The sequence below is a fragment of the Sarcophilus harrisii genome, chromosome 2 (assembly GCF_902635505.1).
Source record: "Sarcophilus harrisii chromosome 2, mSarHar1.11, whole genome shotgun sequence".
Lineage (NCBI taxonomy): Eukaryota > Metazoa > Chordata > Mammalia > Dasyuromorphia > Dasyuridae > Sarcophilus > Sarcophilus harrisii.
Window position 1 is genome coordinate 540,320,640 of NC_045427.1, and position 23,103 is coordinate 540,343,742.

A 23,103-nucleotide genomic window follows, 5' to 3' on the forward strand; every position below is an offset into this window, starting at 1 on the left:
GTAATATTAGAACTTCTGACACTGATACTTTACCCCAAGCCTGAACCACTAAACACAATTCTTCCCTTGAATTCATGGAACAAGGGGATATGTTTTAAAGGCCTCTGATCATGTCTCATCATGGTATGAAGGTGACCCTGAATCCCCTTAGGCTATGTCAGCAAAATACAAACTCTGGCAGCTCCTGCCAAGTTGGAAAGACTTTAAGTCCAGTTGTTAACAGATTGCATGTCTGTCATTTGAAGATCAGCTTAGCTAAATTCAAAAAGTATCATGAACAGGTGGACTGCCAGGTAAAGAATTTTTTGGCCCCATCAACTCATGTATTATATGTCTGGAATGGATTCCCTCCTCTGCCTTAATAAACTTTTTCTCCCTTCAAAATACACAGCTGAAGTACTAGCCCTTTTAAAGACTGTTTCTGATCCCTCTTCATTCCCTGTTTCCCCAAACCCCACTTTTATGCCCTTATTAACTTTTATGCAACTAGGCTGAAGAATACTAAAACACTGAACCTGGAGTTAGGAAAACATGAATTTATTTGTGACCATAGAAAAGTCATTTAACATCTCTCTACCTTCAATTCTCTCATCTATAAAACGGGGATTCAAAAATAATAGCATTTATCTCTCAAAATTTTTGTAAGAATAAAATGAAATGCTTTAAAGTGCTTTGTTAGGATTAAAAGTGATATATACCTCTTAGCTATTATTATTCTCCTCTAGGCATTCTATAATTTTGTATAGACTTGGCATTTACACATTTATGTACTATATCTCTGCAATAGAATATGCATCTCATGAAGTCAAGGCTTTTTTTTTTTTTTTGTCTTTATATAACCGATGTCTAAAACTCTGCCCTTTTTGTTTTTGTGTATACAAAGCATAGCATATATAGGAGTTCAATAAATGTTTGTTGAACTGAACCGCACTAATGCTAAGTTGCTATCTGTATCTATAGAGGGTAAATCTCCAAGGATGAAATCAAACAACACTGAAATATCAAAGTATGTGAATATATGGTAACTTTTCAAAGGAGCCTTTAATAGGTCTTGTTCTTTATTAGAGTTTATACTTGGTATTATTTGTGAATTCCAACTTACCTACATTAATTGTCCTTATAATGATTGACATAAATGACTTTCCAAAGTTGGGCTCAAAAAGGATTTAATAATTATCTTAACCTCTTCATAATTAGGTTTTATCACAGAGAATGTGCTGATTAATTGGTTTTTGTAATGCTTCTATTGTCTTCTGTTAAATTACAATTTTTATAAAAAAATGTTTTCCCCATTAGTTGGTTGGAGGCTATTGCTGAGCATATGGTAGGAGAAAGACTTTTAATCTGTTATATTCTTGTACTTTAAACACTTAATTAAAACAAAATTTAATTAAATGAAATTACAGTGTAACTTTTAAATAGCTATTCTCAGGAAAATGGGCTTGAAAATAAAACCAAAAAGACAGCAGTTCAGTATAGAAAAAAGAAAATTTAGATGTTGATTTGAGTTCTCCTTTCAATCCCAGTGATAAAAGGATATGAAGTTATTAAGTTTATCTCATTTTTAAGGGCTAATTTTGATTTCAAACTAGAAAGACTCAGAGTTTCCAAGTCAATTTTGGTAACCTTATGTTTAGTGATTTTATTAGTGGAAAACATACAAATCATTTAGTAATACGGCATCTTTCTATATTCTTATTAAAATATTTAACATTATTCCAATAAAATAGTAATTCTTAGTTCAAATTCCAGCCATTTTGTGAAATCAAAGAGTCATGGCTATGTGCAAGAATTTTCTTACCAAAAAAAGTTAAAACTCTCTCTAAAAGAATTTCTACATTAAAAAAAAAAAAAAATGCTTGTTCTTCAAGACATGCTTCCATGAGCGCTTTTATCTGGATTTTTTAAAAAACTGTGATGTTACAGGTCATTGAACTTTTCTGAGCATCTACCTTCCTCAATTATAAGGGAGCTAGACTGAAACATCATTAAATTCTCCTCATGTTCTAAAGTTATGCTAAAACAGTTTTAATATCAAATAGCTAGCTCATGGTTCAAAACAAAATGGAGTCTAAGGCTTTGTTGTAACACAAAACTTTAATGATGGGAGCATCATTCAAAACATTCTGTGAAGTGGGAAGGCAGATTTAGAACAAGTATTGAGGTCCATACTTCAGACCTAATAGCAACTGCGGGGCTAAGTTAAAAAACCAGAAACATGGGAAACTTCTCGTTGGAACAAATCCCAAGGCTTTTTTACTCAGTGGACACTGACTTATTCTAATTTTAATCTCATTTATCACTGATTACCTATGCTTTCATGACAGTGGGACTCAGACCGATTTTATGTGTAAAGGAGTTGGTGTTTCACAATTAACAGATCAATAAGTATTTATTAAGCATTCTCCTATGTACTAGGTATTATGCCAAATGCTTTATATTCCCTCCTTTGATCCTCACACTGTAGGAAGTAGGACTATTTTTATCCTATAGCTTTATTGCTAGATATTTTTATATCTAAAAATATATTCAAAATAAATACCTAGATAATAAATACGAAGGTAATAAATGCCATAGAGTTAATCACAGGAAGGGAGCCCCCAGATCACTGTGTGATCTGTGATGTGGGGTTTGATACCAAATGATGGCAAGCACCAAAAGCTGAGGTTTGGTCAAGTGAAAAATTCACAATGGTCCTTCTCTTTGGCAAAAGGTAGATTTAGTTAGAGGAATAGGTTACAACAAAATGAAAGGATACAATAGACTTCAGGAATGTTAAATATGAAATAGAGTGAGAGAGTCTATGAAAGTTCCTCAGTGGAACTCATAATTACCCAATGGAAAGGGAGCACCCCATGAGGGTGGTGCATGCCCTTAGCTGGCAAGCTAAATCCTGAAAGGGATTTAGCATGCTATAGTTAGCTGTAAGGAGGAGAAATAGGATTGAGAAGCATAGTGGGAAGATGCTACATGATATGGGGGAAGGGAAAGGGAAAGACACCAGAAAGCTGAATGCCTGATGTGGACTGACCCAAAGGAAGGTAACAACTATGGCTAGGGCTATAAATTGTCCTGTAGGGAAAACTCAGCCTCAGACACTTGACATATTTTGGATTTCTGAATGGATTACCTTCAATGGGTGGGACCATGGAACTAAAGTAAGCCTTCTTCCTGACCCCAAAGAATAGTTTTTATCAATTCTTCTGCTAACTACACTTATCACTGAAGACCTCATTAATTGTTAATTATAAAATTAGGGCCACACTAAGTCATCTCTTTATGATACAGAAACAAGTCTTTTGAGTGAGACAAGAAAGTAAAAATATAGGATAGAGAATAATAGGCCTTCAAAGATTTAGTCTGTTGAGTCCAAGAGAGAGAGAGAGACTTAGAAAAGGTCTCCTTATTCAGATAGGTGCAGAGAGATTGCCTGAAGCTGGAGACGGAGAGGGCCTAAGAAGCTGCTTAGAGCAAAGGGAAAAAAAGTGATAGAAATTCCCACTGCTAAAGAAGGGGTCCGGACTTTGAGTTCCAATCTGTTTGAGTAAATCTGGTTGGAGTATTGTGACAAAAGCTGTGTGGTTAGAAACTAGCTATTCATTCTCCCACTACAAACACAGAAGGGATAGTCCTTTATTTACTTTCTCCCTATGGGCTCCCTTAATAGTTAGAAACCTTTCCCTCTGGGCACAACAAAATCTGTTTACTTTTGTTTTAAATGTTTGCCTTGTCTTTATAAACTACTGGTTCAGGTTAGAGTGGGTACACTATTAAATGACTGGAGGGAGGGGAGCGGAGCGAGGGAGGCAGCTAGTGAAAAGGGAGTTTTCCCAAAGAAAACTGAAGTGTTTTGCCAGACTCTGGCTAGGTGTTTGGAACTTTAAAAAAAAAATTGTCAGAGTTATAGATCCTTTGATACAACTTCTAAGACCAATGGAGAGTTTATACCAGGAAATTTTTCTAGGCAACAAGTCAATAGTCAGATGAAGAAGGTTAATAAGTGTTGGACAAAAAAACCTTCATCACTCCACCACATACTAAGAGTGCTGCAAAACCAATAATCCTTGTATTTAGTTAGAAGAGAAAAGCATATAACCACATATATTGGCATTCATTTAACATAAATAACATATATAATATAAATAATTTTTAAAACTTATTTAAAAGGTGAATTCCCAACTATAATAAATTGAAAACATAATTCACTGAAAATTATAAATGTTTTTAAGTAAGTTAATATTAATATAGCATACCCAAGATGCTCTCAAGTCAGTTTCTATCACTCTATTTTCCTTTCCCTTCAGTTTCAGACTTTCCTCAAAGTCTGGCTAGCCAGCAGGGTAACAGCTGGTTCCCAACATACATATTCAAGGATTTCACTGTTAATGAGCAGCCCTCCAACTTCCACACCAAGGAGAATTTGAAGGATTTGGAAAATTAAAAGTACTTTTTTTCCCTCCAAAATAAATAGAATATCCTTATATGCCATAATTGAAATTTGTAAAAATGATGACATTGGTTAAAAAACAAAAAAAAAAATTTAGTCTTTCCTATTTAAAAATATCGCCTAGGCCAGATTTTAATTACTTTGGTATGTCCATCCATATTTACACTTTACTAGCAGTAGCCATTCAGATTTTATAGAGGCTTCCTTTCAGAATATTCATCACAACTTTAAATGTCACAAGATTTTGCACTAAATACTACAGAATATGTGGGGAGACCTTGGAGAAACCCAAATGTTATGAAACATAAGAGAAAATCTGGGGTGGGGAGAGATTAAGTAAAGTTAGTTTTATTCTGTGTGAAAAATAAAAGAATGGTGCAGATTTAGAATAGTGAATCCACTGAACAGTTCACCTATTGGGGCAGTAAAGAATGAGAGGAAGAAACACATTAAAACTAAGAAAGGCCAGTCCTACAAATCACTGTAGGACTTTAGTCATTCACATAGCAGAGAATGAGAAAAACTAAAGATTTGTCCAAGGAGCTGTAGAGACATTTTCCCATCTCCAGCTTCAAATTCTGATGGTCAATCTACTACTACAAAACATGATGGGAATTTTCCTAAGATGCAGTAGAATTTCATAATCATTGTTATTTTTTCTCTTTTATCTCTCATACCCTACCCTGAAAAAAATTATTTTGCTTGTTTATTTTATTTTAAAGAAGGCAAATTACCTTCACCAAACATCAAAAATACCTAATTGTACTATATACTAAATGAATTCCCTTTTAAAATAGATGCTTTCTTCTTGCTTATATATGAAATTTTATATCTGAGTTACTTTCTCAAATTGTTTTACTCATAAACTAATATACCCATCAAGATTGTAAGATCCTCAAGAACAAAGGCTATGTTTGCTATTTATTTTTACCTCTCTCCCTTTATAGCATTAAACATATAGCAGATGCTCAATAAATAATTAATAGGACAGGTTTAAATGTGATTTTCAGTGATCAATTGATTTGTTTGAAAGATCTACAGCTATTAAAGAAAGACAATGTTTTAGGTTATTTTACAGTTTCAATCATTGTCATACAAAGTAGAAATTTTAATTAAGATTATATACTTTCTAGCAACTTAAATGTATTTGAATTACCTGTTGTCTTTTGTTTTTAACAGTTTAGAATGTTTATAGTAATTCTTATGTCATCAGTTATAGTAGAGAGGAACTGCATTATGAGAATGTCTTTCCTGTATAAGAAATATAAGAAAAGTATTTTTATGCGAAGATGTAGTTCTTTTACATCTAATAAGGTATTTTCCTCTTATCTGGTTTGATAAACTAGTGACAGTTTTCAAAACCTGTTAAAATTGGCTTGTGATTTAGTTATGTTGATTTTCCCTCATTTTTTTTTTTAAACTTTACTTTTAAGGAAATGAACTGGCAAGCAACCAAGAAAAGCTGTATTTCACTATTGGAATAAATGAAGCTTCTGAAATGCAGTATTTTATTTTGCTCTGCCAGCAACTTCAGATGACAAGAAATTGTATTCTCTGCATTGCATAGCATAATATTAGTCCACATCTCTCTGTCTCAGAGGTTAAGGACATTCTGTACAAAGGAAAGAGTGACTGAGGAAGAGCAATGAAGGGAAATAAATACAAGAATTTTCAATATCAAACATATTTTGAACAGCTGGTCAGAGTTTGGCTTCAGAAACTAAAAATTGTTTCTAACATGTTAAAAGACATTTTAGATCACTTTAGGAAAAAAACTGGCTCCAGAAAAGTTGGTTCAATTCAAAAGTATCGTAGGTATAGGTGAATTACATAAGTAATTGAATCAGGATTAATTGCAATGAGATAAACTCAACAATAAAATATAGTAAATAAGTAAAAGATCTTGTAATTACAAAAGGTGATAATTTATTTCAAATTTACTCTTGCATAGAGATTGATAACTAAAAGAAGTGGGTCACATTTAATATAATAATGTCATTTGTAAAGGACTTGAAATTTTACAATGTGCTTTATATACATTTGAGCTTCATAGTAATCATTGAGTCAGGTACATCTGAGGTGTTTTTGATGGATGCCTCCCTGTGATTTTTCTATGGTCAGAATTCAGACTGTGGTCACAGATTCCTTCCTTCACAGGTCTGAGAGGTAGACTATCTTCTGTTCTTCTAGTTTATTTATATCATTCTTCATGTCTAGATCATGAGCCCATTTTGACCTTATCTTGGTATATGGTGTTGTGTGGATCAATGCCTAGTTTCTGCCAGTTTTCCCAACAGTTTTTGTCAAATAGTGAATTCTTATCCCAAAAGCTGAGGTCTTTGGGTTTGTCAAATACTAGATTGCTATAGTCATTGACTGTTTTGTCCTATGAACCTAACTTATTCCACTCATTGATTACTCTTATTTCTTAGCCAGTACCAAATGGTTTTGATGACCACTGCTTTATGATATAGTTTTAGATCTGATATAGTTAGGCCACTTTCATTTGATTTTTTTTTTTTCATTAATTCCCTTGAAGTTCTTGACCTTTCACTTTTCCATATGAATTTTGTTGTCATTTTTTCTAGGTCAGTAAAATAGTTTCTTGGGAGTTTGATTGGTATAGCACTAAATAAATAGTTTAGGTAGTAGTGTCATCTTTATTATATTTGCTTGACCTATCCAAGAGCACTTGATATTTTTCCAATTGTTTAAATCTGACTTTATTTGTGTGCAAAGTGTTTTGTAGTTTTGTTCATATATTTCTTGATTTTCCTTTGGCAGATAGATTCCCAAATATTTTATATTATCGACAGTTTTTTAAAATGGAATTTCTTTGTATCTCTTGCTGTTGGATTTTATTAGTGATATATAAAAATGCTGATGATTAAGCCATTCTCCAATTGATAAATGGTCAAAGACTATGAACAGACAATTCTCAGCTGAAGAAATTGAAATTATTTCTAGCCATATGAAAAGATGCTCCAAGTCATTATCAATTAGAGAAATGCAAATTAAGACTGTTAGATTGGCTAGAATGACAGGGAAAAATAATGCGGAATGTTGGAGGGGATGTGGGAAAACAGGGACACTAATACATTGTTGGTGGAATTGTGAACACATCCAGCCATTCTGGAGAGCAATTTGGAACTATGTTCAAAAAGTTATCAAACTGTGCATACCCTTTGATCCAGCAGTGTTTCTACTGGGCTTATATCCCAAAGAGATACTAAAAAAGGGAAAGGGACCTGTATGTGCCAAAATGTTTGTGGCAGCCCTTTTTGTGGTGGCTAGAAACTGGAAACTGAATGGATGTCCATCATTTGGAGAATGGCTGAATACATTGTGGTATATGAATATTATGGAATATTACTGTTCTGTAAGAAATGACCAACAGGATGATTTCAGAAAGGCCTGGAGAGACTTACACGAACTGATGCTGAGTGGAATGAGCAGGACCAGGAGATCATTATATACTTCAACAACAATACTATATGATGATCAATTCTGATCGACTTGGCCATCTTCAGCAATGAGATGAACTAAATCAGTTCCAATGGAGCAGGAATGAACTGATCCAGCTACTCCCAGCGAAAGAACTCTGGGAGGTGACTAAGAATCAATACATAGAAGTCCCAATCCCTCTGTTTTTGTCCATCTGCCTTTTTTATTTCCTTCACAGGCTAATTGTACACTACTTCAGAGTCCGATTCTTTTTGTACAGTAAAATAACTGTTTGGACATGTACACTTATTTTGTATTTAATTTATACTTTAACATATTTAACATGTATTGGTCAACCTGCCATCTGGGGGAGAGGGTGGGGGGAAGGAGAGGAAAAATTAGAACAAAAGGTTTGGCAATTGTCAATGCTGAAAAATTACCCATGCATATAACTACTAAATAAAAAGCTATAATAATTTTTTAAAAAATGCTGATGATTTATGTGGATTTATTTTGTATCTTGCAATTTTGCTAAAGTTGTGGATTATTTCTAGTAGTTTTTAGTTGATTCTCTGGGGTTTTCTAAGCATACTATCATATCATCTGTAAAGAGTGATAATTTGTAAGACAACTCTGAGATAACTCTACACAACTCTCAAATTGGCTAAAATGTCAGGAAAAGATAATGACAAATGTTGGAGGGGATGTGGGAAAACTGGGACACTGATACGTTGTTGGTGGAATTGTGAATATATCCAGCCATTCTGGAGAGCAATTTGGAACTATGCTCAAAAAGTTCAAACTGTGTATACCCTTTGATCCAGCAGTGCTACTACTGGGCTTATATCCCAAAGAGATTATAAAGAAGGGAAAGAGACCTACGGGTAGAAAAATATTTGTGGCAGCCCTTTTTGCTATAGCTAGAAACTGGAAATTGAATGGATGCCCATCAATTGGAGAATGGCTGAATAAATTGTGGTATATGAATGTTATGGAATATTATTGTTCTGTAAGAAATGACCAGCAGGATGATTTCAGAAAGGCCTGGAGAGACTTACACGAACTGATGCTGAGTGAAATGAGCAGAACCAGTAGATCATTATATACTTCAACTACAATACTATATGATAATCAATTCTGATGGACCTGGCCATCTCCAGTAATGAGATGAACCAAATCAATTCCAATAGAGCAGTAATGAATTGAACCAGCTACGCCCAGCGAAAGAATTCTGGGAGATGACTAAAAACTATTACATTGAATTCCCAATCCCTATATTTTTGCCCACCTACATTTCTGATTTCCTTCACAGGCAAATTGTACAATATTTCAGAGTCCAATTCTTTTTGTACAGCAAAATAACGGTTTGGTCATGTATACTTATTGTGTATATACTTATTGTGTATCTAATTTATATTTTAATATATTTAACATCTACTGGTCATCCTGCCATCTAGGGGAGGTGGTGGGGAGAAAGAGGGGAAAAATTGGAATAAGAGGTTTGGAGATTGTCAATGCTGTAAAGTTACCCATACATATAACTTGTAAATAAAAAGCTATTAAAAAAAAAAAAGAAATATATATATATTGAATTGCTAGTTTTAATTTCATGGTACTCCATCTCCACTATAAAATTTCTTTAATCCAGCATGTCTACTTAATACAAAATTCCATAAGAATTTTTCATGATCTGTGAATGTAGAGTTGGAACACTTTTCAGATACAGCAACTACACAACATTTTTCCATGTACACAATCGAAAGGAGGAGGCACCTTTTGGGACAGGCTTGACATTTTAAATAATCCATAATGCAAACATCCCTCCCACCACTGACTATCATCCCCATTGGCTGAGGGTCTTATATTCTAAAAAACGGGAACTACCCAAGAAATTGAACTTGGACAATAAGTACATAGTTGCCCATATTTGATTGAAGTAGGGATAAAATGATGTCATGGGAGGATAGCAGGAAGGGAACTTAGGTATGCCCTTGAGTCAATGCTCAAGGACCTTCAGGCCTACTCCAACTCTGAAATAGATGAAGCCTTACTCCATTTTCACACCTGTCTTGAGAGATTTTACCTCATCTGGTTCATATCTAACTATTTTATCTCATTTGTACATACTTATATATACTTATTTCCCTCATTAGAATGATAGTTCCTTGAAAAAAGGGGCCTTTTTCTATCACTAGTATTTAGCACAATACTCAGTACACCATAATTGCTCTTTTCTCCTTTTTTTTTAAATTTAGAAGTTCCTCTCTTAAAATGGAAATGCCCTTTAAAGGTTAATACCTAAAGTCCTTCCAGTTTCAGGGGTGTTGATGAATGAATGAGAAATCATTAATAAAGCACTTTCTTTGTTGATGGCCACTTCTTGCCTCTTTAGGAGAAGGAACAGAACATAGAGTTGTTAAGTTACATAAGAAAAAAAAGAAAATTGGAAAAGAGATTGGAGAGAGTTAGATTTTGAGGGGAATAGAAATCGAAATTGAGAAAGTTAAATTTGAACAAATTTGAGAAGAAAATAAAACAGTCCAAACAATTTTGGGGAAGTCCTGAATGGTAGGTATTAGTAGGCAGAGGGAAACTAAAAAAATTGATAAAGTTGTTCCTTTGGGCAGATGGAAGAAGCCTTTGATAGAGATCAGTTTAGTTCCATGGTCCCAACCTCTGTGGAGGTAACCATGTTTTTTGTTAATTTGGTTATTGATATAATTATGCTAATGGTTTTCTTAATATTGAATTAGCTGCAAGGGTCATTGTTGAAAAATTATCCATACATATGTTTTCTAAATAAAACAATAATAAAGAAGAAGAAGAAGAAAAAGAAATCAGACTGTGGATAAAACAACAACCCTGGATTATATAATTGGCTTTCAAAAGATCATTACTTTTAACATGTATTGGTCATCCTGCCATCTAGGGGAGGGAGTGGGGGAAGGAAGGGAAAAATTGGAACAAAAGGTTTGGCAATTGTCAATGCTGTAAAATTACCCATGCATATATCTTGTAAATAAAAAGCTATTTAAAAAAATCATTACTATATCTGAGATTGTTTTAGCTTCTAATTTCCAGTCCTATACTTAATCTATTTGTCCAAACTTCATCCCACATTATTTTCAGTCCTGTGTTTCTATGCAGATTTAACTATACCAACAGAAGACTGTGGTATTCTATTGAAGGTACATTATGGGAACAGTCATCAGAACACTCAAGTTCTGTTTTCATCTTTGTCCTCAATGTGCCATGTGACTTTGGACAAGTCCCCAATTTCCTAGGCATCAGTTACTTCATGAGTAATGGGAATTTTTAAAAATTAGATGATTCTTCAGATTCTAATATTCTATGAAAAAAAAAAATGATTGGATATGAACATGATAAAGGGGGGAGGGGGCATATATTAAATCAACCCCTCTAGCATGAAAGGGATGAGAATATCATGAAGGTGATAAACTTGTTTTATATTTTTACTTTACATTTTGATAGCAAATTTCATTTTTAAAAGTCCATGTATTTTTATAGTGATTATCCCATTTTTCTTACATAGGTTTTCTTCAAAGATATGATGAATAACATAATAGCAAAGTTATTCTCTTATATGTTATAAAAGTAAAGTCAGAAGAGCAGACCTGTCAATCAAAAGAAGGTAAAAATAAAATCTTAAGCACTAAATTGTAGTGAATTACCTGGAACAAATAGTATCATTAAAGAGAGCAAAGGCAATTTTGTGCAATATAGTGCAATATTCCTTTCTTGGAATGTCAGGTATACCAATGGAAACAGACTGCATGGTACAATGGATTGAAGAATATATTTGGAGAAAGAAGACTCAAGTTTGAATCTCACTTCTATTTACTCTTTGTGATCTTGAGGAAGTAATTTTACCTCACTTTCTTTCCCTGTAAAATGAGGTAGATATTCCTTTGGTCATGGAAGGTAAGAGTTGGTAAGAAGTTTAGAGATAATTTAACCCAACCTCTTCTTTTTACAGGCAAGGAAATTGAAATCTAGAAATAGGAAGTGACTTGACCAGGGTCACAGAGATAATTAGTGGCAAATGCTTAAATGCATAAGGTTGCTAGATAAGGAATGGTGCTGGGTTGGAGGCAGCAGAGAGGTGATAGGATTAGAGCTGTAAAGGAGGTCAGAAGTCATATAATATAGAAGTGTCAAACTGGACTAACAGGGAACAAGGACATGGGTGGCCCACAGTCCTCCCAAATGTGGCTGGAACCACATTAAAATGTAGATGAAAAATATTTAGCAAAATAAATAAAAATACAATAAATCATAGATAATATTACATGTCGAAGCCAAGTTAACATGCAGCCTGCAGGAATCCTTAACGTTTAATGGAAATAGAAGGATCTGGGTTTAAATCCCTTATTAACTTATTAAACTTATTTTAATAAGTTTACTTATTAAACTTAAACTTATTAGCTATATGACCATAGGCAACTTACTTAACTCTTTGAACCTTCATTAATTCTTCTTACACTGTAATATGTTGTCAATGGAGAAAATGTCTATTGTGCATTCCCATACTGACAAAGATTGGAGATTTTTGAGGTGGTGACATATACTGAGATATCACTTTATAGTTTTCAAAGTGCTTACACATCCCCAGTATTATTTGATCTTCACAATAGCTCTTTAAGATAGACAAGATACATATAATTGTTTCAGTTTTATGGGTGAAAGAGAGGAAAGGCATATAGAGAACATAATATATTAGGGAATATTCATGAATACATAAAGGTAACTAAGGTGGTCAGGGAACAGGAGTATCAGAGAACAAAGAGATAAGGAGGGATACATATGGTCAGAGCAATTCAGTCTTCCAATTTTGCTGCTGATCTTTGTTTATGTGACTTCATGCTTGGCTCATCAACTCAGAAGTCACATGTCCATCAAGTCATCTCTTCTGGGCATCCCTGTTTGTGTCCAGAGCTCTAAGCTGCTCTCAGTACCATCTGTATAGCTTTAGCTATTTTGCCTCTTCAAGGCTGATGGGGCTCCATACTACTATAGAAACTAAAAAAAGTTTCTATGTGACAGAGGGAGATGTATTCTTTAAAATTTAGTCAAAATCTAAAAGTCAGGTAGCAACCAACAAAATGTGACAATATCTCTCAGCTTAAGATTAATTATATTCTTTTTACTGATTGTATAGTGTTTATTTGAAGCCCATGGTCCCAGATTTAGAATTAGGAAAATCCTTTTAACTTCTGTTATAACTCTATTAGGTAGCAATGTCCCCAAAATCTGCTTTATGAATTCAGCTTTTTTTAAAAACTCCACAAATGTGATATAAACTCTGGGGCAAAGAAATCCTGCTTTGGTATTTGCTAATATCATAGGAGGATGAATGAGACATTCTGACTAACTATCTTTTATCCTAACCTATACCATATAACAAATCTATCTTTTCTTCTATCACAAAAGTATTTGATGATATCTTTTACCCCTATATTTTAGAATTTCTCATGGATTATGTGTCAAGGTACACTCAGTCCTGCCATGTTATTCATTGTTGTCTTCTGTGTGGTATTCCTTGTTAATTCTTTGAAGAGTATTGGATTTTATGACTTCTGACATATAGTAACACTAGCAGAAAATTATTTGAAAAAATAGTTCTTTGTTTTCATGGGAAAGCTGGAGCCATTAGAATTTTAAAATTACCTGAAGAAAACTACTCCATCGTTTGTTCAACTTTGGACCCAATATGTTGTCCATAGATACTGCCTCTTCTAGAGATACTGATGGATGAATTCTACAGATATCTATACAATTTCATGCTATACTTTGAGCAATAGCTAATCTTTATTCACTTTGACCTATATACGAAACTACTTGGGACTGATTCCAGCTGCATCATAAATTCAAGAGGATATGCAATGTTTCTGAGCTTAATGCAATCAACACAATGTTTCGGGCAAACAAGAGCATCTAGAGGACCTCACCATTCACAGAGTTCCTCTTCAGCTTGGACTCTTCCCCTGGATCATCTCCATTATGGTAGCAAACACCTTTGGCAAACATATCTTTTCTGATTTTATGCCTTGCCTGAATTACATCTAAGGATCATTGAACAGAGAGATTTATGTTGCTATAACTTTCAAAAATTCTTGAATGATTTGTGTATAGATGAGAGAAACGTTTTTGTTAAGAGAAGTGTTTTTATTCTAAAAAATCAACTGTTTTTGTTGTTTTTTAGCTTTGTTTTTGCAAAGCAATTGGAGTTAAGTTACTTGTCCAGGGTCACACATCTAGTAACTATTAAAAATCTGAATTAATTATCACAGAGTTAAATGTCTGAACTCAGGTATTTTTGATTCCAGGGCCTGAATCCATGCACTACACCATCTAGCTGCCTCAAATCAAATGTTTTTTTCTTAATCAACAAACAATAATCTAAGAGTAAGAATAACATATTGAGAATAGTATAGTTATTTCTTTATCTTGGTTTTCTTTAGTCTCATTTCCATTTTTTCAAGTAATACATCAGTTGCTGCAGTGTCACCATTTTTGATCTTGAAAAGATTTGCTGAATTTGCTGTGTACACATCAATAGTAATGTTTTGGGATGATTTAATTATTTTCAGCAATACAATGATTCAATACTACTCTGAAGTACTTGTGATAAAAATGCTATCCATACCCAGAAAAAGAACTGATTGTGTCTAAATACAGATTGAAACATACTTTTAAGAAAACTTTCTTGAGGGTTTTTTTTGGTGGGGAGAGAGGGGAGTCTATGTTTTATGGAAATGTTTTGCATAACTTTAAAGTTATGGACTACCTGCCTTGTACAGGGTGGGGAGGGAAGGGGAAGGAGGGAAATTTCCAGATTCTCTCTCTCCCTTCCAATTCTGGGGAAGGGAGAGAGAGAATCTGGAACTCAATGTTTAAAAACAAATGAAAAAGAAAATTCTATATGTAACTGGCAAAACAAAATATTTTAAAAAGAAAAGAATTTACTTATATGAACTGACGTTAAGTGAAATGAGCAGAACCAAGAGATCACTGTACATGGCAACAACAAGACTATATGATGATCAATTCTGATGGACATGGTTCTCTTCAACAATGAGATGATTCAAACTAGTTCCAATTGTTCAGTGATAAAGAGAGCCATCTACACCCAAAGAGAGAACTGTGGAAACTGAGGGTGGTTCACCAACATAGCATTCTCTCTCTATTGTTTGCTTGCATTTTGTTTTCTTAGGTTTTTTTTTTCAGCAAGATAATTGTATAAATATATATACATATATTGTATTTAACATATATTTTTAACATATTTAACACGTATTAGACTACCTGCCATGTAGGGAAGGGGTGGGGAATGGAGGGAAAAATTGGAAACAGAAAGTTTTGCAAGGGTCAGTGTTGAAAAATTACCCATACATATGTTTTGTAAAAAAAAAAAAAAAAAAAAAAAACTTTAATAAAAAAGAAAAGAAAAGAAAAGAATTTGCTATAAAAATCTTTATAGATTTTCTTTTTTATTTTTCATCTTCTTGTTGTCCTATTTTCATTCTTACATGCCCTGGCAATGGGCATTCTTTTGCCAAAATTCTATAAACCCGTGTTTTAAGGAGTTTGGGGCTATGCTGCTTTATTATTGAACAAACATTTTCTAACAATTTCATATCTAAGAAATTTCAATTAAGTTTATATTCTAAATTACTTTTACATTTAAATGTAACATATCTTTCCGCTTGTCAAAGGAATCAAGTGTTTGTTGACTGAAGTGTTTTCCAGGCTATCTTATTCTCCTTGTTTTGATAATTGATTTAATTAATGTTCCTTTGGCAATTAATTTGTCTCTGTCAATGTCTATTTTTCTATCCATTTCCCATATGTTAGTGACAACAGCTGGGATAATAAGGCTTGACTGAAGTTGCTTCACCTCAACTATATGCCATATCTTTTCCAAATTTATTCTTTCTTCTAGCTTAGTATTGATTTGAGCATTTCTTTAATCAGTCAGTAGTACCCAGATTGTAGGCTCTGAAATAATTCCTAAATTGATAGTATTATTTCCTGCCTATTAAAATTATTATGATCAAATTTATTTTTGGTGATTTCATGATAGGTGATACCACCTACATTTAAATGAAAGAAGGAAGGACTAAAGTAAATGAGACCTAAGACTGTTGAAAATAGCTTTTAATTTGAAGGGTGAAATTGTTGAAATAGTACATTATCTAGGCAGGGAATGTTAAAACTATGTAAGCTTTCTGTAAATGGAAGAGCTACTCTAATTAGAATCAAAAAAGCTTTCATATTAGTGAAAGTAAAATAATAGGATGATATATTTATTTATTTATTTTAAATTCTGGAAATTCTTTTCTTTTTTTTTTTTTAATTAAAGCTTTTTATTTTCAAGATATATACTGGATAATTTTCAACATTCACCCTTACAAAATCTTGTGTTCTAAATTTTTTCCCCTCCCTTTTTCCTACCTTCTTCCCTAGATTGCAAATAATCCAATATATGTTAAACATGTACAATTCTTCTATATGTATTTCCACAAATATCATACTGCACAGAAAAATCAGATCAAAAAAGGAAAAAAATGAGAAAGAAAACAAAATGCAAGCAAACAACAAAAAGAGTGACAATATTATGTTGTGATCCACACTTAGTTCCCACAGTCCTCTCTCTGAGTGCAGATGGCTCTCTTCATCACAAGACTGAGATGATATATTTAGAGAAGAAAGGGACCTAAAAAAAAATTTCTCCAAATCCTTCATTTTTTAGATAAGGAAACTAAGATAGTAAGTAACATAGGTAGTAAGATCAGCATATAATCATTACTTGATTATATATAAAATACTATGACGTAAAAATATTTCATTATTCTCATTGCATTTAAGATGATGAAATGGAAAAACCATTGAATGAGAACTCTGGATTATGATCTGGGAATCTGTCACTAATTAGCTTAGACAAGTTACTTGGTCTCTCCTGGGCTCATTTTCTTCATCTGTAAAATTGTGTTTGTGATGACTACTTTCCTATTCTACATGTAGGATGGAAATACATCATTTCATGCCAGGAGCATTAATGCAGGCACCAGCTGCTTTCCCATTCCCAGACTGGTTTTAGGTAGCATTTAAAAGCAGAGTTCATAGGCCTCTGGGCTGGTGCTTTCAAAATTGGCCTTTATACAAAGGCTGCAAATATCATTATATGAGAAAGAGACAGAGCAAAACAACTAGCTGGTTGAGACTCCTTTGTGACAAAGCAGCACAGCTCTGGGGAGGTTTGTCTCTAGGAGAGTCTTTAGTATTGTCCTTTGAGATAAAAGTGTTGGAAGTATCAGCTGCAGAATGCACTGAAGTCTGGGGAAAGGATGCTTGTGTCCCAAGGTCAGCTTGCACCTCCGTCCTTGAAAACCTTTTCTACACCCTTCCCTGTTCTCTTCAAAAAGTAGTTCTGTCAGAGATTTTTGGAGACCGATAATTATTAACTTTTCTACTTACAAAACTAACTGAGACTCATAAAAAATGTAATTTCATTCCCAATTTGCCACTAAAATGAACATATATAAAAAGACATAACAATTCTGATATACACGTTTATAAACTGGCATTTATTTTCAGATTGTTTAGGAGAATGAGAGAAGTGCTCTGTGTAACACTGTATTATTTTAGGGATGAAGGAAAGAAGAATTGAGAAGACAGGAAAAAAAAGAACTGAAGCATGACATCACTTACCGAAATCATAACAAGCTGTTGGGACAAAGGAGTTCCATTCCTTCCAGCCAATGCTTTCTAAACTGAGGTTCACATTATGATATCTAATCAACTAAAGGACAAAGTCTAAAGTTGTCACCACAAAAAATCTCTTCTATCCAGTATATTGCAGGAAATGTTGACAGTCCGTTTGGCTGAGTCATATTGGTAGGTAGCTTGCAATGCAGCTTTCCTTACTGACAGCTATTCAACAGAGAAATAATGGATTTTCAGCATTGGTGCTGTCGCTCTGGTACCTATTCTGAGCAGCCCTGTCACTTAATCCTTCTGATAGCATCTCTGTTGACTTGATACAAAGATGATGCGACTGTTACTTTGCTAACAGATGCCATATTATAAATCTTATTTAACTATCATGAGCAATTTGAATCCGAGGAGTTCTTTAATTAAAACATCTTCTAAAATGCAGTCTCCATGCTGTCTTTTGTTTCCTTCTTTAGTTTTTTGGAGGATTATCTTAATTTCCAGTATTTGAGGAACAAGGCTTCTAAGGTATTGGAGAAAATAGCTCATATATTAAGGAAACTTTTGGGTAACCTAAATCTGCACTTATAGTGTGGAAGACCCTTCACCTCAAAAATATTTCTGAGTTAGCCTACATTGGATAAATGAGGTTTTAATTTCTAATCCTCAAATAAGCAATTTGGTAGCCTTGAGGATATAGGATGGGCAAAAATAGGAAGAACTGCTAACCTTTATTGTTCCAAATCAGGGGTTCTGAAATTTTTTTGTCATGGATTCCTTGACAGGCTATTAAAGTTTAACAATGTTTTTAAATGCATAAAATGCACAGTTAAAATGGAAATCAATTATATTGAAATGCAATTATGAAAATCTATATTTTAAAATTCACCTGCACCTGGAAATTTATTTACAGACTCTCATGGACCCCAGTTTAAAAACCCCTGCTCTCAATGTTCTTTAGATATGTAGGTATTATTTGGATTCCTAGGGCCCCAACCAAGTTAAGTACCTGAAGACTGACTTTCTACTCATTGTCTTACTGTAACACAATTTCAGAGCTATGCCATTCTAATCTAAACATCTCATTTTACAGGCAAACAAGTTTAAGCCGAGAAAATGATGGGATATGGCCATGGTCACACAGGCAGTAAGTAAAAAAATCAGGATTTGAATCTGTGTTTTCTGACTCCAAATCCCATAAGCTTTTTATACCTTGTTATTACCCAGACTTCTCTTTCCTAGTGAATGATGCTTTTCATTATACTATTTGGTCTCAAATATTTCCTTTCTGTCTATACTTGTAGAAGGAAAAGAATAGGAAAATATGGAAAATACCTTATATAGACCCAATCAGTTTCAGAATATGGCTATGACTCAAAAGTGGGATGTTTATTATTGTTCTTATTTTGTAGTGATTCTGTGTAAATTTATATGTATGCATGTTCCTTACTTATTTAGAAAGGAAGTGGGAATTCTTTCATTCCTATGATTTAGAAGCATTCTCCCTTTACTTAGAAACGACTTTGTAACCAACTAATTAAACATATAACTATATATGAAATCTTTTAACTGTATACTCAAACATTTAAACAAAAAGTATGACGATAATATTAAGGTAAGAAAGCGCTAGACCTATCTATGGAGGTTCCTTATTTTAATCTTAGTTTTACTCAAGATTTGATTAGTAACCCTAGGGTATGTTATTTAATTTGATTAATAAGGGTTATATAAATACCAATCATCTGCCTATGTTTCTTCTGAAAAAAAAATACAAAAAATATAAATAAAAATTTATCTGTAATTTTAGTTATTTTTAGTCATGCTGGTCACAGGTGATATTAAAGTAATATGACTCATTTTTTATTGACATACTTAAACTCACATGTAATTGAATTCCCTTTAGAGTAGTTCCCTTCATAGACTATTCATTTATTCCAAATATGCTGCCATTTCTTAAAACTGATCATCATTTATTAAGTGCCTACTATGTGCCAGATAATATGCTAAATAAAAGGGAGACAGACAAAAATAGGCAAAAGCCAGTCATTTTCAAGGAGCTCACATTTAATGGGGGAAAGACAAAAGAAAACAACTACATACAAACAAAATATAATCACAGAGTGAAATGAATTAACATTAAGGAGCATCAGAAAATGTTAGATTTTTTGATTGGGATTTGAAGAAAGCTAGAGGAGTCAAAAGGCTTAAGGAGGGAGAGAGTTCAAGGCAAGAGGGACAGCCAATGAAAACTCCCATAGATGTTGTCACATTTAAGAAACAGCAAGGAGACCATTGTCACTGGATCACAGAGATATGTATAAGATGACTAAAAGGTAGAAAAAAGGTCAGGATATGAATAGCTTGCAAAACTAAACTAGATTTTATATTTGATCCTAGAGTTCCAGTATTATATTTCATCCAATAGTTCTAAAATGTAACTTGCTTTTTAGGGACAGTTGTGTAGTGCAGTGAATAAAGCACTTGCTTTAGAGTCAGGAAGACCTGAGTTCAAACTAACCCCAGGTCTTTATTAGCTATATGACCCTGGGTAGGTCACTTAATCCCCAATTACCTCCTCCTCCCAAAATGTAATTTGATTTTTAAAGAGTTGCCTGGGGTTACTGAGAGATTAAAGGTCTTGTCTAGTATCCCATAGCTAGTATATATCAGAGACAGAACTTCAATCTAAATCTTCTGAAACCAATGGTGATTATTTTATTTACTATACGCCTACTACCTCTTATAATGAAGAGATAAAGACAATAATATATGATATATTTACATATAATATAAAAATAATAATAAGAGTTACCTGGTAAAGCAGGTATAGTAAATAGAAATGATTCTTATTACCTGGGTGACCTCGAGTCTCAGTCTTTCTAAGCCAGACTGGCTCTCTATCTTATTCCAATTTATTGAAAATTAAATTTCCCCTTGAATAATAAGTTTTAAAGATTTGTGTAATTTAGGAAGTTAAAGGCTTTTATTTCACATTGAAATTTGTCTTTTTAAAAGTGTACTGTCATAATAAATTTCTTCCCATAAATTTAATATGTAAATTGAAACTTGGAGAGCTGATTACACTGTTCCCACTCCTCCTATCTGTAAGACTTCTCTCCTGTGTGGATTCTCTAAAATAGAATTTCTTAATTTGGAGTCAATGTGCTTTAAAAAAAAACCTGATATCTATATTTCAATATAATTAGTTTCATTTGTAATTTTATATATCTTTTGCATTTAAAGTATTATTCTAAGAAGAGGTTCTAGGCTTTATTAGACTGTTATAGGGGAAATATAAGACACAAAAAGGTTAAGAACCTCTGTTCTAAAGATTATAATCTCAATCCAATGCCACATCCTGTTTTCTCACAATTTGCAAAATAGAGATTACATAAGTATTACTTAATTCATTGGACTATTGCGAGAAAACTTTTTATAACTTTAAAACTTCATATAAATGTGAGTGATTTTTCAAAGTGGGTGATGTTATTTATTTTTAATTGCAAATGCTATATGAATAAGGGAATAATTTTTTTGGGGCTGGATTTTAATTATAAGATTTAGGACATAAATAGTTACTGTCATATTTAGAAAATATGGAGCTTTAGATTTTCAAATAAATGCTAATGTTTGCTTTTAATGTCTTTAGTGATAAATCTTTATGTATTTTTTTTTCTCAATCTGTCATCAAATAACCATTACCTTTGCTCTCCTTTCTCTTTTCCTTTAAAAGTTGATCATTCAAATTCAATTTTGGTAAACCTTAACTATTTCTTTCAAATGCAAAGATTATAAGAAACACAATGACTCCTTCCCAATAACTTGTTTACAAGGGAGGCTAAGTGAATTCATCTCCCACTCTTTACTCTAAAAGGCTTATTAGGTAAATTTCTGAATGTTTCTTATCTTTGCCATTTCACTTTCAATTAATCCTTAGATTTTGTATTTATACTTTGCTGTGTACTGGTAATTGTTCAAACTTTCTCAGCAGGAAAAAATCCAAGTTTCTTAAAAAAAATGAATCTAAGGAAAATAAATACTGATTTGAAGTTTGGTTATATGCAGAAATCACTTATAATTCAGGTTAAATCATATCCTTTTATGCACTTAGTATTGTAACATCTACCTCATTAGAAAACAGCTTACTTACAACATATATAGTTATTTATCTTTTCTCCCAGACTCCAGTGTTAAAATGAGATCCTACTGTAATTATAGCTATCATACTATAATTGAAGTTTCTACTACTGGCTCACGTGCGCACATTGTGCACATGTGCATGTATACAGACACACACATACACAGAATACTTATTCCATTGTTGAAAAGTAATCCATAATATGTGATTAATATATGTATTTATTTTCAGTAAGACCTTGTGATTTTTCTCCTTATATAATCATTAAAAAAAAATTTCTCATGTAATGAAAACAGATGGACTGCCTGCGTGATACATGGATGCCTTTGGAATTCTAAGAGAGAAAAGGAGAGAAATCTCTTGTTCACGTGGAGAGTGGAAGAAAGAAACATGGCAAAAAATCACTCTGGATAAGAAAGTCTAGAGGGGTTTAATCTGCAATACTCAGGTGTACTCAATAAAATCAAAGATTCCCCTCAAAGTATGAGAGCCAAGTGATTAAGATTACAGTTTACAATGCATTTTCTGAAAAGGAGGAAAGGAAGGGAAGCCATTATTTAATGAAACATCTTTATTATGCTCCAAAACCACAGCAACTAGTACAGAAATAAATCTTTCATGTTTGGAGACTATCTCCTGTGTGGAGAATTTCCTCTTTGAGGAAAACTATCATTATATTGGTATTGGTTATTTTAAAAACCATAGTTCTTTTGATAGTGCACAATTATTGCTAGAAAAAAATTAACTGTGAATTCAGACTAGAACTTTTAGTGTGTTAAAATGCTTACTGGAAAATGAATATTATGTCAAAATGTGAATCTTCAAGAACAGATGCTAAAACATTTAAATTGAAGCCCAAGTTAGTGCTGCAAAAATACAGATTTATGCACTGTTAAAAGAACCATGTGAATTTCCAAATCAGAGAAACAGAGCTTGAAAAATTGTTAAAAACAGCAATTTTGATACTAAATGAACTCCCAGAAAATGCAGCATTCTTTCAGGCTAAAAGAATGCAAATAGAAAAAAAAATAGAATGGAAAAATCAAAATGGCTTCAAGTATTTGACCCATATGGAATTATGAAAAACATTTCGGTGGCAAGACAAAAGCTCTCTTGTTCAAGCACTTCCAGGGCTGCACTTTCACTAAATATATCCTGTGAAGAGTGTTTCATTTCTCCACCCCTTTGCTAAACCAATCACATTTTAACAAACAGTGCTGGCTCCCTTGGGACAAGCAATACAGAGGTAACAATGCCCTAGTTACAAGACTTTAAAACATTTGTTGAGAGCAAATAGCTTCTATTCAGAGCTACAGTGCCTCTTCCACATATTATTTTG

At 33.2% G+C, this 23,103-nt stretch overlaps 1 protein-coding gene and 1 long non-coding RNA gene across 2 annotated transcripts in view; one reads left to right on the forward strand and one right to left on the reverse strand.

Moving 5' to 3' along the window:
- Positions 1-17,834, reverse strand: part of CHD2 (chromodomain helicase DNA binding protein 2) — a 187,260-nt gene extending 169,426 nt beyond the window's left edge. The window contains exon 1 of the mRNA XM_031955534.1: positions 17,624-17,834. The gene's annotated coding sequence lies outside the window, so the exon portion shown is untranslated. The remainder of the gene's footprint in view (positions 1-17,623) is intronic.
- On the forward strand, positions 17,730-22,691 carry LOC105749463. Its single transcript, XR_002769492.2, has 3 exons — positions 17,730-17,809; positions 18,720-18,773; positions 22,061-22,691. It is a non-coding gene; the product is annotated as an uncharacterized LOC105749463 (long non-coding RNA).
- Positions 22,692-23,103: the final 412 nt, after the last annotated feature.